Source organism: Anser anser, assembly GCF_964211835.1.
Source record: "Anser anser genome assembly, chromosome: 2".
Taxonomy (NCBI): domain Eukaryota; kingdom Metazoa; phylum Chordata; class Aves; order Anseriformes; family Anatidae; genus Anser; species Anser anser.
The window spans coordinates 102,657,111-102,669,553 of NC_139721.1; the positions used below are offsets into that span (position 1 = coordinate 102,657,111).

Sequence of the window (12,443 nt, forward strand, 5' to 3'; positions counted from 1 at the left end):
TGTATTCAATGCTGGATTTGAAGGGCTATTTATTGAGGTAAGTGGGAACACAGGCCACGCAGAGCCTACAAAAGGAAAGATCTCCCCTGTTGATGCTGGGAGGGCTCAAACAGAGAAGGAAGGCTGGCCCAGCATAACCACTGGCTCTGCAGAAATGGCACGTAAGGATGTGGGTCGGACAGTTTTCACCTTCACTGACAGTTTTCAGGGAGAAAAGAGCAGCCTTCCTGGAAGGAAGGAGCAGCCGACAATCTCACAGCTCTGGGCAAACCTCAGCCCTTGCCAAGTCCTGTCAGCCAGCCTCTGCCTCCCTGACTCCACTTTCTCCAGCACTTAGCTGCCTGGACCATCAGCCCACCCCTCAGTGTCCTCCCTGGCCTTAGAAGCTGCGTGCTGTTGGCTCACCGAGGGCAGCTTTGCTATCAGACCCGTCACTGAGGGGGGCATTCACTTCCCCAGCTCATGAAAGCCACAGCAGGCGGCCAGACATATGCGCTGCGGCCCGGGGTCCCCACAGGCCCCATGGCTCAGCCCTGCTCCCTCCCGCCCCAACACGGCCCTGCTGCACAGACAGCTGCCCGTTACTACTCAGTAGTTGCTTGAATCCCACTAAATGCTTGTCAAAGTGCCCAGAAAGCTGAAAGTGAGCTCTTTAAATTACATTTGTTGAAAGATCCCTGGTGCCTGTTCCTGCTTTTCGTTTTCAGCAACTCTCTGAAATCATAGTTTGTTTTACAGTGATGTTTTGTTTTTCTTTTCCTGCATCCAACCTATAAGTCATGGATGATGCATAGTAAACACATTAAATGGGTTTCAGTGGGGCTGTGCACCATGTGTGTGCACGGCTGAGGCAGGGGAGAACGGCATTTCCCTGTTAGTTTCTGCACCAGGAAGCCATACAGTGTACTGCTCCTCATGCACAGCACCACAGGGACTTTTGGCCACATCTGTAGACCCAAGAAGGAGGTTGCATGGAGGTGAGGTGGCAGAACCGCTACGGACACTGCCGAGGGAGAGAGGGAGGGAGGAAGAACCAGAGTCTATTTGCTGGGTTAAAGCAGAGCCTCGAAATCAGGACTGCTTGGCCTTATGCCTGGCCGCAGCTGACAATGGACAAGTTTCTTCACCTCTGTGCTTCTGCCTCCCCATCTGCAAAGTGAGGAGAATAAACAAATTCGGTACCCTTTCCTCAGGGAAGGTACATGCAGTTCGGAAAGTGTCTTAAGCTCTCCACGCAGAACCGCTTCTTTGTGTGCAAGGAGTTGTCATATCCTTTTCAGAGACTTTTTTTTTTTTTAAATTAGCAAATAAACTCTCTCTCTCCCTTTCAGAAAAATTAAGAGTTTTGTTCTATACATTTATGACTATGCACCAGATTTTGTTTTTAATCCCGTGCCTTTCCAATTTTGCTATTAATATGTCATAATAAAATCAAGGATTGTATCCAAGTTCCAATTCATGGGAATGGAATTAATATCTCCATTAAAATGAAGAAAGGGGGAGTCATGGGGGGAAGTCTCAGAAGCCCTGGCGGGTGGTAATAGTTGGACTCAGCTCTCCCATCCTGGTGACTCATTCTGGGAATGGATAGTGCCTCTGTCGTCTTCAGACATTTAACACCTCTCTAACAAGATTTAGCATCAGCTGGGATGTGTGAACAAATAATATTAAGCAACTTGAGACTTCCTAGAACATCTGTCTCTAAGCCGTGTTAGGGCCTGATCCTGTCAGAGGCGGATGGAAGTTGGAGAGGCTACGCGTCGGGCTTTTTGTTATTAATACCAGCAGTGGAGAACTTCGGTTACAAGTCTTCCCTCCCAGATCATGTTTCTGAAGATGTAAAGAAGAAAACAAGGTTCAGAAGACAGCACCCTGCCAAAAGGAAGAATATTTCAGGAAGATATTTCTGACTCTGTCCAGATTATGTGTAAATTTAAGTTACTGAGAGAAAACGAGAACCATTTGTTTAAAGTTCAAATCCTGTCTGGCCTTTACTAGGCTAGATTTCAAGCATCCTGTTTTGCCTAATCTCTACGTCTCAATCCATCACCTTGATGCAACTTCCCCAGGAGAGTTCTCCATAGCCCTACCCAAATGCTTGGACTTGGGACCATAAACATCAGTGCTGGAGCTCTCTCCTGGCAACTTTCACGTTGTCAAGTGTTTGAGCACAAGCAGAGTATGAGATACCCCTAAACTGTGTGGTTTTGAGTATCTCAGGCTGCGTAGGTGTCAGAAGATTGAGCTCAAAACAAACCTTTTTCTCAAGTCTTTCTGACCTTACCCTTGAGGGAGCCCCATAGGCTGGGCTTGGGCTGTAGGTTCCAAAAATCTGATGGTGCCCTAACTTGTTCTTGTAACCAGGCTATCATGGCTCTACCATAGTACAAACTGACAGCAGTTCCACCTCAACCATGTTGAGACAGAAATCCCAAATACAAAAGTACATGGGCCAGGGTGGAGAGAGAAGTACTGAGTATTCACTCTTCATAAAACTTCAAATTTTTCAACAGTTTTTCGCCTAGATATCGTAAGTAGTTTCCAGATTGGAATTGCATAGAAGCAATCCAGAATTTATATGTAGGTAATAAAATGGTTCTGAAGGTTAGCTGTTGATTGGGAAAACTTGAGGATCCTGTAACAAAAACATAATGAAAGCAATGTGGTTTCCTGACATTTCCAGTATACTATAATTCATTCTGTGTAATTTACAAGCCCTCAATTTATTTTTCAGTGTTCTGAAAGCTCAACATTTTGTTGATATATTCCCCATGAAACTTGCCTCAACATATCTTTGGCTTTTTGATAGGGAGCCCTAAAAGGTTAGCCAAACTAGAGGAACTGAAGGAAAGCCTACGCTTCTAATAAGCCATACCCTGCTTTCCAAGGAAAGCCTTGCCTGTCTTTTTATTTTTTTGGGCACCAGCCCAAATGTTCACTCTGTCCTCCCTATGGAGGACAACCTCCTTACCAAATCAGTAGGAGCAGCACGCATTCCCTTTTTATCAACAGCTTTCAAGGTAACTTCGGTTGGGCATCTGCCATGCAGCCACACTCTCAAAAAGATCAGTCAGGTATCATCTGGTGACACTCACGACGACAAGAAGCATGCCCAGACACTCAGAGAAGCAGGTATATGAGATACTGATGGAACAACTCCCACCATCAGATGAGGTCAGAATCAAAAGAGGAATGATTAAGTACAACAGCCGTTGGCAGACACCTACCAGTTCAGGAAATAAATGTACTCATGAACCTGTTTGTCATTGCCACGTTCATTTCTTTTTACAATATGTAACCTCTTCCATTTCACAAATATGAAATTAGGTCTATTTCACTTGAGCAAACATGTTGTCAAGTTAGATGGTAGCCTGTAGGAACACTGATACTTGTACGGGCTATGGGGATTTAGGAAGACTAATTGTTATGGCTTCTTATAATCAAGCCATCTTGTAGGGATGAGGAGATGGGATAATAAATCAGTGGTTTCCACTCTCCATTGCCATGCTGAGGGAAAAAACTTGTTTCCAATGTGGTTTAACTAACCAGAACATGCAGTGAAGAACACAGTCCAGACTAAACTACTGGAGCTAAGCAACTATTTGTTGAGCTCCAAAAGCTCCATCTGCACTGACAGGGGGAGTGCTTGCTGCCTCCCTCCAAGCCCAGTCTCTTCTTCATCCCTTCACAGAAAACACAGAGTATGCCTGATGCCATATATCTGCTGTGCCTGTGCTGGGTACCTCGTGTTGCTGCTAACACACCTCCACACCTCGCTGAACCATCCCTCACCCACAGGGCAGCAGCAGAGAGGACAAAGCTGTTTGATCACTTGTAGGCACCCTCGTGTCATGCCATCTCTCCACAGACGAGGCTGATGGATTTACTTACTGCATGGAGCCACTGACAGGCTTTTCACGGACTGAAAGGATTTTGAGGTCCTGAGTGCTTCTGACCGCTGCTGCAGATCACTGAGAGACTACTGAGATGCATGAGGTTCTCCAGAAAGCCGTGACTCCCGAGGTTATTTTGTTACATGAGGATCTCAGTTTTAATTTCAAAAGAAGTTTCTAGTCCTGGTAAATGCAGAAAAGTCCTGAAAACGTGGTATCTAAGGGCTCCAAACACAGTATCCAACACAAAGAAAATACATTCTTTTTTAAATGCCACTATTTTAAAATCAATCTTATGATTCATTTTTGAAACTCCTGATCTTGTATGCTCAGGAGTGGAAGTATCTGCTCCCTGACCTCAGCAAAGGCTTGTAATAATGACAATTTATTTCATTAAGATATAGCAGCCGTTGTACTACAACAGCCACCTCTAACTTTTTTTTTTCAATTGCCTGAGGCAAATAACGATACTTCATTATTCACAGGTTGCTTAAGTATTCTCTATATTAAGTGCAGGGAAGTTTAGATAACATCTAATTGCAAAGTGAAGCACTGGAAAGTTTTTTGAGGGTGGCAACAGCATACCTAAATGACATTTATTTATTTAGAAGTGCTTAAGACATGCCTTTCACTTATCCTAGGCAGACACAGAGCACTGAAATCAAAACTCATGCAATATCACTTGGCCCAGTGCCTGTACTTGGAAAATCTTTTTCAGCACACCCAAACCAAGATACTGCTTTCCCAGTTTCTACTACTTAATCATCCTCCTTCTGCAGACACCACCCAGAATAAAAAACTGGGATAAGCAGAGAAACCCTCGCTTAAATAGGCTGCAGATGATTCTAATAAGCATTAAGCATACCTCAAGCATAAGAAGACATAAAAATTAAATTCCCCAAGTTTCGTTTGCCACCTTTAACCTCAGTGAATTTTTCTTCCAGTTTTATAAAACTCTAAACAAGTGGATTCTTGACTGAAACACCGACACAACCATGGCAATGGCTATCAGGCTATGAGGTAGCAACATTATGAGCAAGGCCCTGGGACAGCCCATAACTTATTATCGAGAAGCCTTAGCAAAACTCTGTGGCCACAAGATGTAGCAGTTGCAGAATTAGAAATTATAGACCAGGAAAGCACGTTATGATCATTGAGCTGAGATGACCCACAACACAAGCCACAGAATGTGTGATTCCTGTGCCTTTTGTCACACCCACCATGCTGAGCTGGATTTTACAGTGGTTAACAAGTTAATAAAGGCAAGGCTATGCAGCACTGCACTACCCACACAGCTCTCCATCATCCCACCCTGACTGCATAGACAGGTTTGAGGCCTCTTTAAAAAGTGCCTCCAACAATGCCTTTTTAAAATGTCCTCCCTTTCCCCTGACACCCGGTGCAGCACGTTCATACGGAAGGACAGGGAAGCTTTGCAATACCGCAACCCTGATCCTTTCTCTTAGGAACAGGCACATCGCTTTGGGGATGAGCTGGACCATATCTGGCATTACTCCGATACTCCAAATAGCCCTGGTTGGAATATGCACGTTGAGGTACTTCGTTAAGTGCGGACATCTTTAGCCATTGCTCATTTGCAGTGAGGCACTTTTCCAATGGAAGGGAGTCTGCGCTTCTTGCTGCCTGTTCGCCAGGAGCCAGGGAGGGCTGTGCTCAGTGGCATACAAAGCACAGCCTTTTCTCCCAGCCAGGCACACACACATGATTCCAATCTCCTCGCTCCAAATCTGGAAGCCACGGCTGCTACTTCAGACCACAGCATCTGAAAACACGCTGGGGGGAGAGCGAGCGAGAGGCTGAGATCCTACACACAAAGCCAGGACAACAGCATGGCTCGGAGCCCCGCTGCAACCAGCAGCCACGGTGCAGCACATCACGTACCGCTGGCAGAGTGCTGAGGCAAGTGGGCGTACGACGAGTGAAAGGAAAATGAAATGAGCCTGGGTCTCATCAGGAGAGAGCAGTGAGGAGCAGAGGCCAGAGCAGAGAGTTGCTCCTCTCAAACAATTCACTCTGGACAGGACGCTGATGCTTGGCAGCGAGGGCAGCAGTGCAGGAGACCTTTCCTGCTGCTGAGCAGTTGGTGCACACGAATGCCCCTCAACACCAGGAAAAACACATGACTAGTCACAGAGCCTAGCTTGCAACAAGTAAACGTGAGTATGTGTAACACCAGAGCATCCTTTCTTACCTTAGCACCTCTCCCACTTCTCCAGACCTTACTGACTTCTGTGGAGCTTCTCTGCTCCATTCAGTTGGTGTCTTTGCTAAAACACCCAGTGACACTGCAGGGAGATGTAAACCTACGTCGTCAGGATGTGTTCAGGCAAGCCCAATGTAGGCTTGTTTGGCCTGATTTCCTATAAAAAGCTAAATGTACTAAAAGGCCTTCAAAATAGTTGTGCACTTTATTCATATCCAAAAGCGTATGGCTTTAATAAATTCTGCTTCACAGCGTTTTTGGTGTGCTGTGGGTCTGAGAATTCTCTGTGGTTTGCGGTCACTTGTTTTTCTAATATTTTGGTGAGTGTCCAATCTCACTGGTGTTGCCGACTATACCCATGTAATTTCTGCTAGAATTGAATTTTCCACACTGTGCAACTTTATAGCCCTCTGGTGTTCCCTGACACATGAACAGAGGTTACCGTCTGTTTGACCAACTTCTGTGTATTCATGCTTTCAAGTATGGGACAAAATAATATTAACTGAATCTCTTCAAAGTCCTGTAAAAGTGTCTTAGAGTTTTAACAGTCTTCCCAACAGGAATGACATTTTACCACCTCCTCCTTTTTGACAGAACATCTTTCCTAAGGTGTGGGGGAGCTCGGAGGGAAAGCCATGATGGGACAGTTTACAATCCCATCACTCAAGAGCCTAAATTTAAGGGATGCAACCGCAGTTCATCAGTTTTCCACTGGAAACTTCTTTCTCACTAACAGTAATGTAAGTTTTGGTGGGGGTGGGGACAGAGGAAATTTGAAGCAATTCAAAATTTGAAATACCAATTTAAATCCAAATGCAATATACGATTTCAGTTCTTTCATTAACTGTTTCAGTTCCATTTCCTTATTACTTATATTTTTGGAAATATTAATCAGTATCTAGTGCAATGTTTTGGTTACCAAAATAAAACGTCTCAGCAACCTCTCTAAAACGTTTTCAGTCTGGTATTTCATAGTTTTTGTTCTACTGCTTCTAAGATCTTTCAGTACCAATTTGAGACAAGCACAAATGCTTTAATACCACAAGTCAAAACGTCTACTTCCTGACTTGCTCAGAGGTGTCCCCACTCAGCCCTGAGGACCCTAGAAACCTGTTTTCATCTTCCTTTTACTGATGAAGATGAACTGGAGACCCAGAGTCTTGAGCCTCTGAGTCTTGTATTTAGCTGGTGCCACAGAGCAGGCATGCCTTTGCCATACGACAGAGCAGCGATTCCCAAGAGGGTGCTTTCTATCCGAACTGTTCATCTGTGTGATGCATGGATGCACTTCTCAGCTATAATACCTTGGGTTTAGAAGCACCACAGCCTCGTAGACTAATAAGCCAAGCTTCTTCTCAGTGCCACGTAAATAAGGCAATGCTACCACCAGATGAAGACCTGACACGGCCAGCAGCTTTCCAAGCCTCCCTTCAGGACACTGGTTAGCGAGTGGTGCTCAGCTGTGGGGACTGCAGCAGCTTACGAGGCTCTAGGAGCTCTTCCTGCACAACACTTAAGAATCGTCTTTGCTAAACACTTTGTTCATGTTCTCTGTTTCATCTATTCACTAAGACAAAAATCAATAAAACATAACTGCATCTCTTATAGATGTGCTCTCCATCTACTTGTAACTGCTTCATTCAACAGAACTTTACACTTGAAAATGGCAAATGATAAAGGGGAACCACATCATTTCTGCCAAAACTTCTGTATCCCTTTACCTTGTGCGTGGCTGGAACAGCTTCTGCCTCCATACACATTTGTCCACCTGTGAACAGCTTCTCTAGAACCCTAAATCAACAAACCATTTCTGTCTGAATTCTGAGTTCAAGTGCTGTTAGATGCTCTCAGTCCAAGGCTTTCTAGCTGCTTTATTAAAGCATTGGCTTTAGTTATTTGGGCTGGGTTTTTTAAGTGCCCACAGACCCCCAAGGACTGCATTCCAACACATTAAGATGTATTATATTATTGCAATATTTGTAGTAGCACTTATTAAAACTGTGTTCAGTGAGTTGGGATCATAAATCCTCCTGGTCTGCATTCATACTCGAGCTGGAGTATGTGTATGTTTGATAGATGGGCTGTAAAATGAGGGCACATTCTCACGTGTGAAGTGTGAATAGTTTCTCCACTTATTTATTGCAGTTGGTGTTACGTGGGGACAGAGCCCCATGTTCCAGACAGAACTGACAGAAGGGGAAACGATGGGGGGAAAAACGGTTGTTGTCAGAGTGCCTGAACAAACATCAGTTAAATCTTCCAATTGATTTCCTTGGACTTTGAATGAAGCAAACAGTTCTAAAAATCTTTCGCGATCTCAGAGCATTCAACTACTGTAGTGGCTGGGCTGTTTCAGCACCTAAACCTTCCCGGTGCTGCACCCTGTTCTGAAAGGCTGAAAGATGCACAAAAAGGTACCCAGATAAATCCAACCCACAGGAAGTGATCAGAAACCAGGAGCAGGGAACTAGGAAAAAGATTAGGCATGAACAAATGGGCAAGCTATACTACGCTCTCTGTGTTAGAAGTTTGCACTCTGAAGCTACTGTTCTCAGTTCAGCTGGAGAACAGTACAAGTGATGCCCAGTGGGAGCTTTTAATCTCAAACTGCTGCCCCTTCTGTGAGGCTGGGCTTTCATTCTTGCTCAAGGGCCTCTTCGAGGACCGTGCTTGGTTCATCTCTCTGCTCATTTCTTGGAAGTTAAATAAACAAACATCTTTCATAAACATTAAAATCCTTCACTCTTATAAAGTAAAGGAAGACAAACAAGCAGATGATGATACCTTAATCCAGAAGGTGCTGCAGGGAGACCTCTCTATCTGCAGAAGCTTTTTGCAAACATGTTGCTCAACCTTATCAAAACCAAGTGTGTTGCATTTTGGCTGAAGAAAGCAAGCTCACAGAAGTGAGTAGGATGAAACAAAACTCTTCATCAAAGCAAATCACAGTAAGAGAGTGTTTTACCTCTTTCAAAATAAGATAGGAAAACACACCACAATTTAAGAACATTCCCTGCCCTTCAGCAGCAAAGATGCAGTAAGCAAGAGCTAGCCACTTTAGAGTTACAGCTCTGCTCCTTCTGCCAAATTTCAGGGGACAGGCTTTAAATTGGCTGTCACAAGGGCATGGGGGCAGAAAAAGCCCATGAAAAGTAGAGGGGGCCTGATGCCTTCGGAGCAGATGTTTGACAGAGGAAGATGGCATAGGCAAGAGAGGATGGCTTCCGGGCTGCACCTACATTTGCTTTCTTCCACTTCAAAATTGCTTTACAGGCTTCTCTATCTCCTTCCTCTAAGCTGCCTTTAAGCAAACAGTATATTTACTAACATCCTACAGTCGTCATTTAGTATTAGCAACCCCACTTGCAGGACCTTTAGTATTAGCCAGACACACAACCCCACATGCAGGACCATGAAGGTTTTGGGGTGCAAGGGAAGGAAGAGGCCATGCATCAAGTTGCGCAGCCTTTTTCTCTCACATGTGCTCAGCCTGTTACCAATTACGAAGACTGGTGACAGAGAGGACTATTATTTGTCACAGGGACTTAGAGGTCCTGGCCAAGGTACTAAGACCAGTCGCAATGCAGGATGCTTTACAAATGCATAAAGCCTGACAGGCACCATGGGTGAGGAAGACAAATGGACAGAGCGGCAGCGGAAACTAAAGTGATTTTATAGAGTCATGCAACAGGGTCAGTCGCAAGAGCTGGGAATATAAAGCAACCTGAGGTCCCCTTCACTGCTCTATCTGCATGACCCTGCTGACGTGCTCTCAAAAGGTGGTGTGACACGGCAAGCTGTGGCTGTGTTAAACTGGCAAATCTGCCTCATGTTCTACTGAACACATGTCCAAACAGTGCAGAAACATGAACCTATTAAATTATCTGCCAGAGAACAAATCTGCCCAGAAAAGCCGCTTGACACTCTGGTGAAGGACTGCAACTGAGAACCCATTGAGACAGCACTCTAGCTATCAACTTTGAATGATTATGCTTCCCAATCCTCTGAAAAATGGTTTTTGATGGAGGATATGCCAGTATGACTACAGAGGAGGTCAACACTTGTGAAAGCAGTGCTTGGCATAGGTTACTTCAGCATGGGTTGTTGCTTACAGTATTTCCAAGGCAATGTAACAAGCAGGAGATAGAAGAGCAAGGTGGCTCCATCTGGCTTCACAAACTTCAGACTTACCCAGGAGGAAGATGGCACCAGGAGCTTTTCTGAACCAGGAACTTCCCAAGGCCTGTAGCACTTCAATACAAGATGAGCATAATGGTTGTGGTTGAGAGCCTATCTGACTCTGTCAGCAGTCTTGCACTGAATGTCTTTCTCATTTACCACGGCACCATTAGGCAAGGAGTTCTGTATGCCCACAATATCAGAAGACCCCTGAAGGTGGTGGCAGGGGTGTTCAGAGGCTTTGAGACTCTGGTCTCCTAGTCCAAAGAGCACAGAAAAATGCCCAGAGAAGCTCTTTGTGCTATCCAGATATGCCGTACAGAATCAGAGCTAGAACTAGTACCTCTTTGCAGTCCCATCAGGTCTAGGGGAGCACCAGATGTCCCACCAGATCTCCAAGCTTTTAACCAGCTGGTGATATCTACAAAGGGTACCCACGCTAGCCTGTGACAAGTTTGTGACTGGAAAATGTCTCCTGCACAAGGAAAGACAGCTTCTTGCTCATTGCTCCAGCAACAGATTTGTTACTACAGCATGCAAGCAGGGTCACTCTGCCCAGCTCAGGCCACCCCTGTCACAGCTGAGTCCGGGCTGAAGATGCGTTATTTCCTTCTCTTTCTCGAAGCTGGAGAGCATCAAGGGCTGACCTTTTAGAAACTCTGCCTAACCAGTGTCTAGTAACAGCAAGGAAAGCAATACAAGCCAAAATTTATTTGAATCCTGTGGATGGAAATCCGCCAGGTATGCACACACGGCTTGGGTCTGCAGAGGGGGAAGGGAGAATGTATACACAGGTGAAGATAAAAACCTGGAATTTCAGTGATTACACAGAATGTGAAGTCAGCGTTAATTGAACTTTTGATTCGGATCCCAAAATTTAATGTTGTGATAGTACGCTCTGATCAGAGATAACAGTAGTGAAAGTAAAGACAGGCACAGATGGTTTGGGTTAGGGTCAAATTAAACTTTCTTCCTTCAAAATAGCTTCTCACACATTACATTTAGGCCTGAAGTCCCATACTTTCCCTCATGCTCTCATTTGCTCTATTTACTTAGACCTGGCTATTTCCTCCTGTCGGTAATTTCCTGAAGCAAGACACAGTAACCCAGTGGCTACTTCAGGTAATCTCAAGTTTCATCTATTTCAACAACCATAAAACGTTCAAGCACGTTTCCTCATCTCCAGAGCTATTGTGCTTTCCCATCTTTGTCATCTCATTGTCAGCCCAAAGTTTAGCAAGACCAAAAGCAAAGCCCCACTTAAATACCAAAAAGGTTCCCGGCTCCTCCCTTTCTCACCTGCAGTTTTCCAGTTAAACTGGGCCAGTAATGTATCAGCGTGTTTCCTGCACCTCGAATCTTCTTGTTATTCTTCCTGTAATAGTAAAATCAGATTTATTCCTCTCCTTTTATCTGTCTAGACCTTCAGCAGTTTCTCTCCTGACAGCCACAACTTCAACTTCTCTTGCCTGGCTGACACCCATGCAAAAAAGAGTTGGAAACATTTAAACATTTTCTTCTTTGCCTGTTACCCTAAATATAAGCAGTCTCTTCAAATACCTTCCTTCACTGCCCTTTTTTAACTGCATCAGGTTCACCCTTTCACCCTTGACCTTCGCAGTGATTCACCACTCTCTCAGTTACTGGCTCTAGGTTGCTATCTTGTTGTAACCCGTTCCACCTTGAGTCAGGATCTTAAACTGTTGCATTTTCATGTACAGAAGACGTGTGTGTGTTTACAGTCCTAGATGTACTCAGCTTACACTGCCAGTCCAGGTCACATATTTCTGAACAGATGTTCCCACCGTTTTAAACTGAAAGGATGAAAATATGCCTCAAGATCCTTTCTTGTTTATTATATTTAAGTGATCTTTGTTACTCCTACAACAACACAGATAGCATTTTCTTCTAAAACGTGCCCAAGAGAACCTTACCTTTTCTCTGACACGATAGAATCTCCTGGGGAAGGCACATGGCACAAACCCTTAGCAGGTTAGAGCCTGACGCAGCTCTTAGGGCCAGCCTGCACATCCAGGGGACTGCTGGTGCATTTAGCTGTTCTTCTGCGGTGGGACCTGGCAAGTCTAGGAACCATGCCTGACTCCTTAGGGGAGGTGCACGTTTACTTCACAGAACGCCTTCCACAT

General features: G+C 44.8%; 1 long non-coding RNA gene across 4 annotated transcripts in view; it reads right to left on the minus strand.

Moving 5' to 3' along the window:
* Positions 1–613: 613 nt before the first annotated feature.
* LOC310894945 overlaps positions 614–12,443 on the minus strand; it is a 64,031-nt gene continuing 52,201 nt past the window's right edge. The window contains exons 5-7 of one of the 4 annotated variants that reach the window (XR_014580306.1): positions 11,596–11,671; positions 3,892–4,076; positions 614–1,149 (exon numbers count right to left, since the gene is read on the minus strand). This is a non-coding gene — a long non-coding RNA (uncharacterized lncRNA). Of the gene's footprint in view, positions 1,873–3,891; positions 4,077–11,595; positions 11,672–12,443 lie in introns of all 4 variants that reach the window. The other 3 variants (XR_014580307.1, XR_014580308.1, XR_014580305.1) reach the window with 3 other exon arrangements.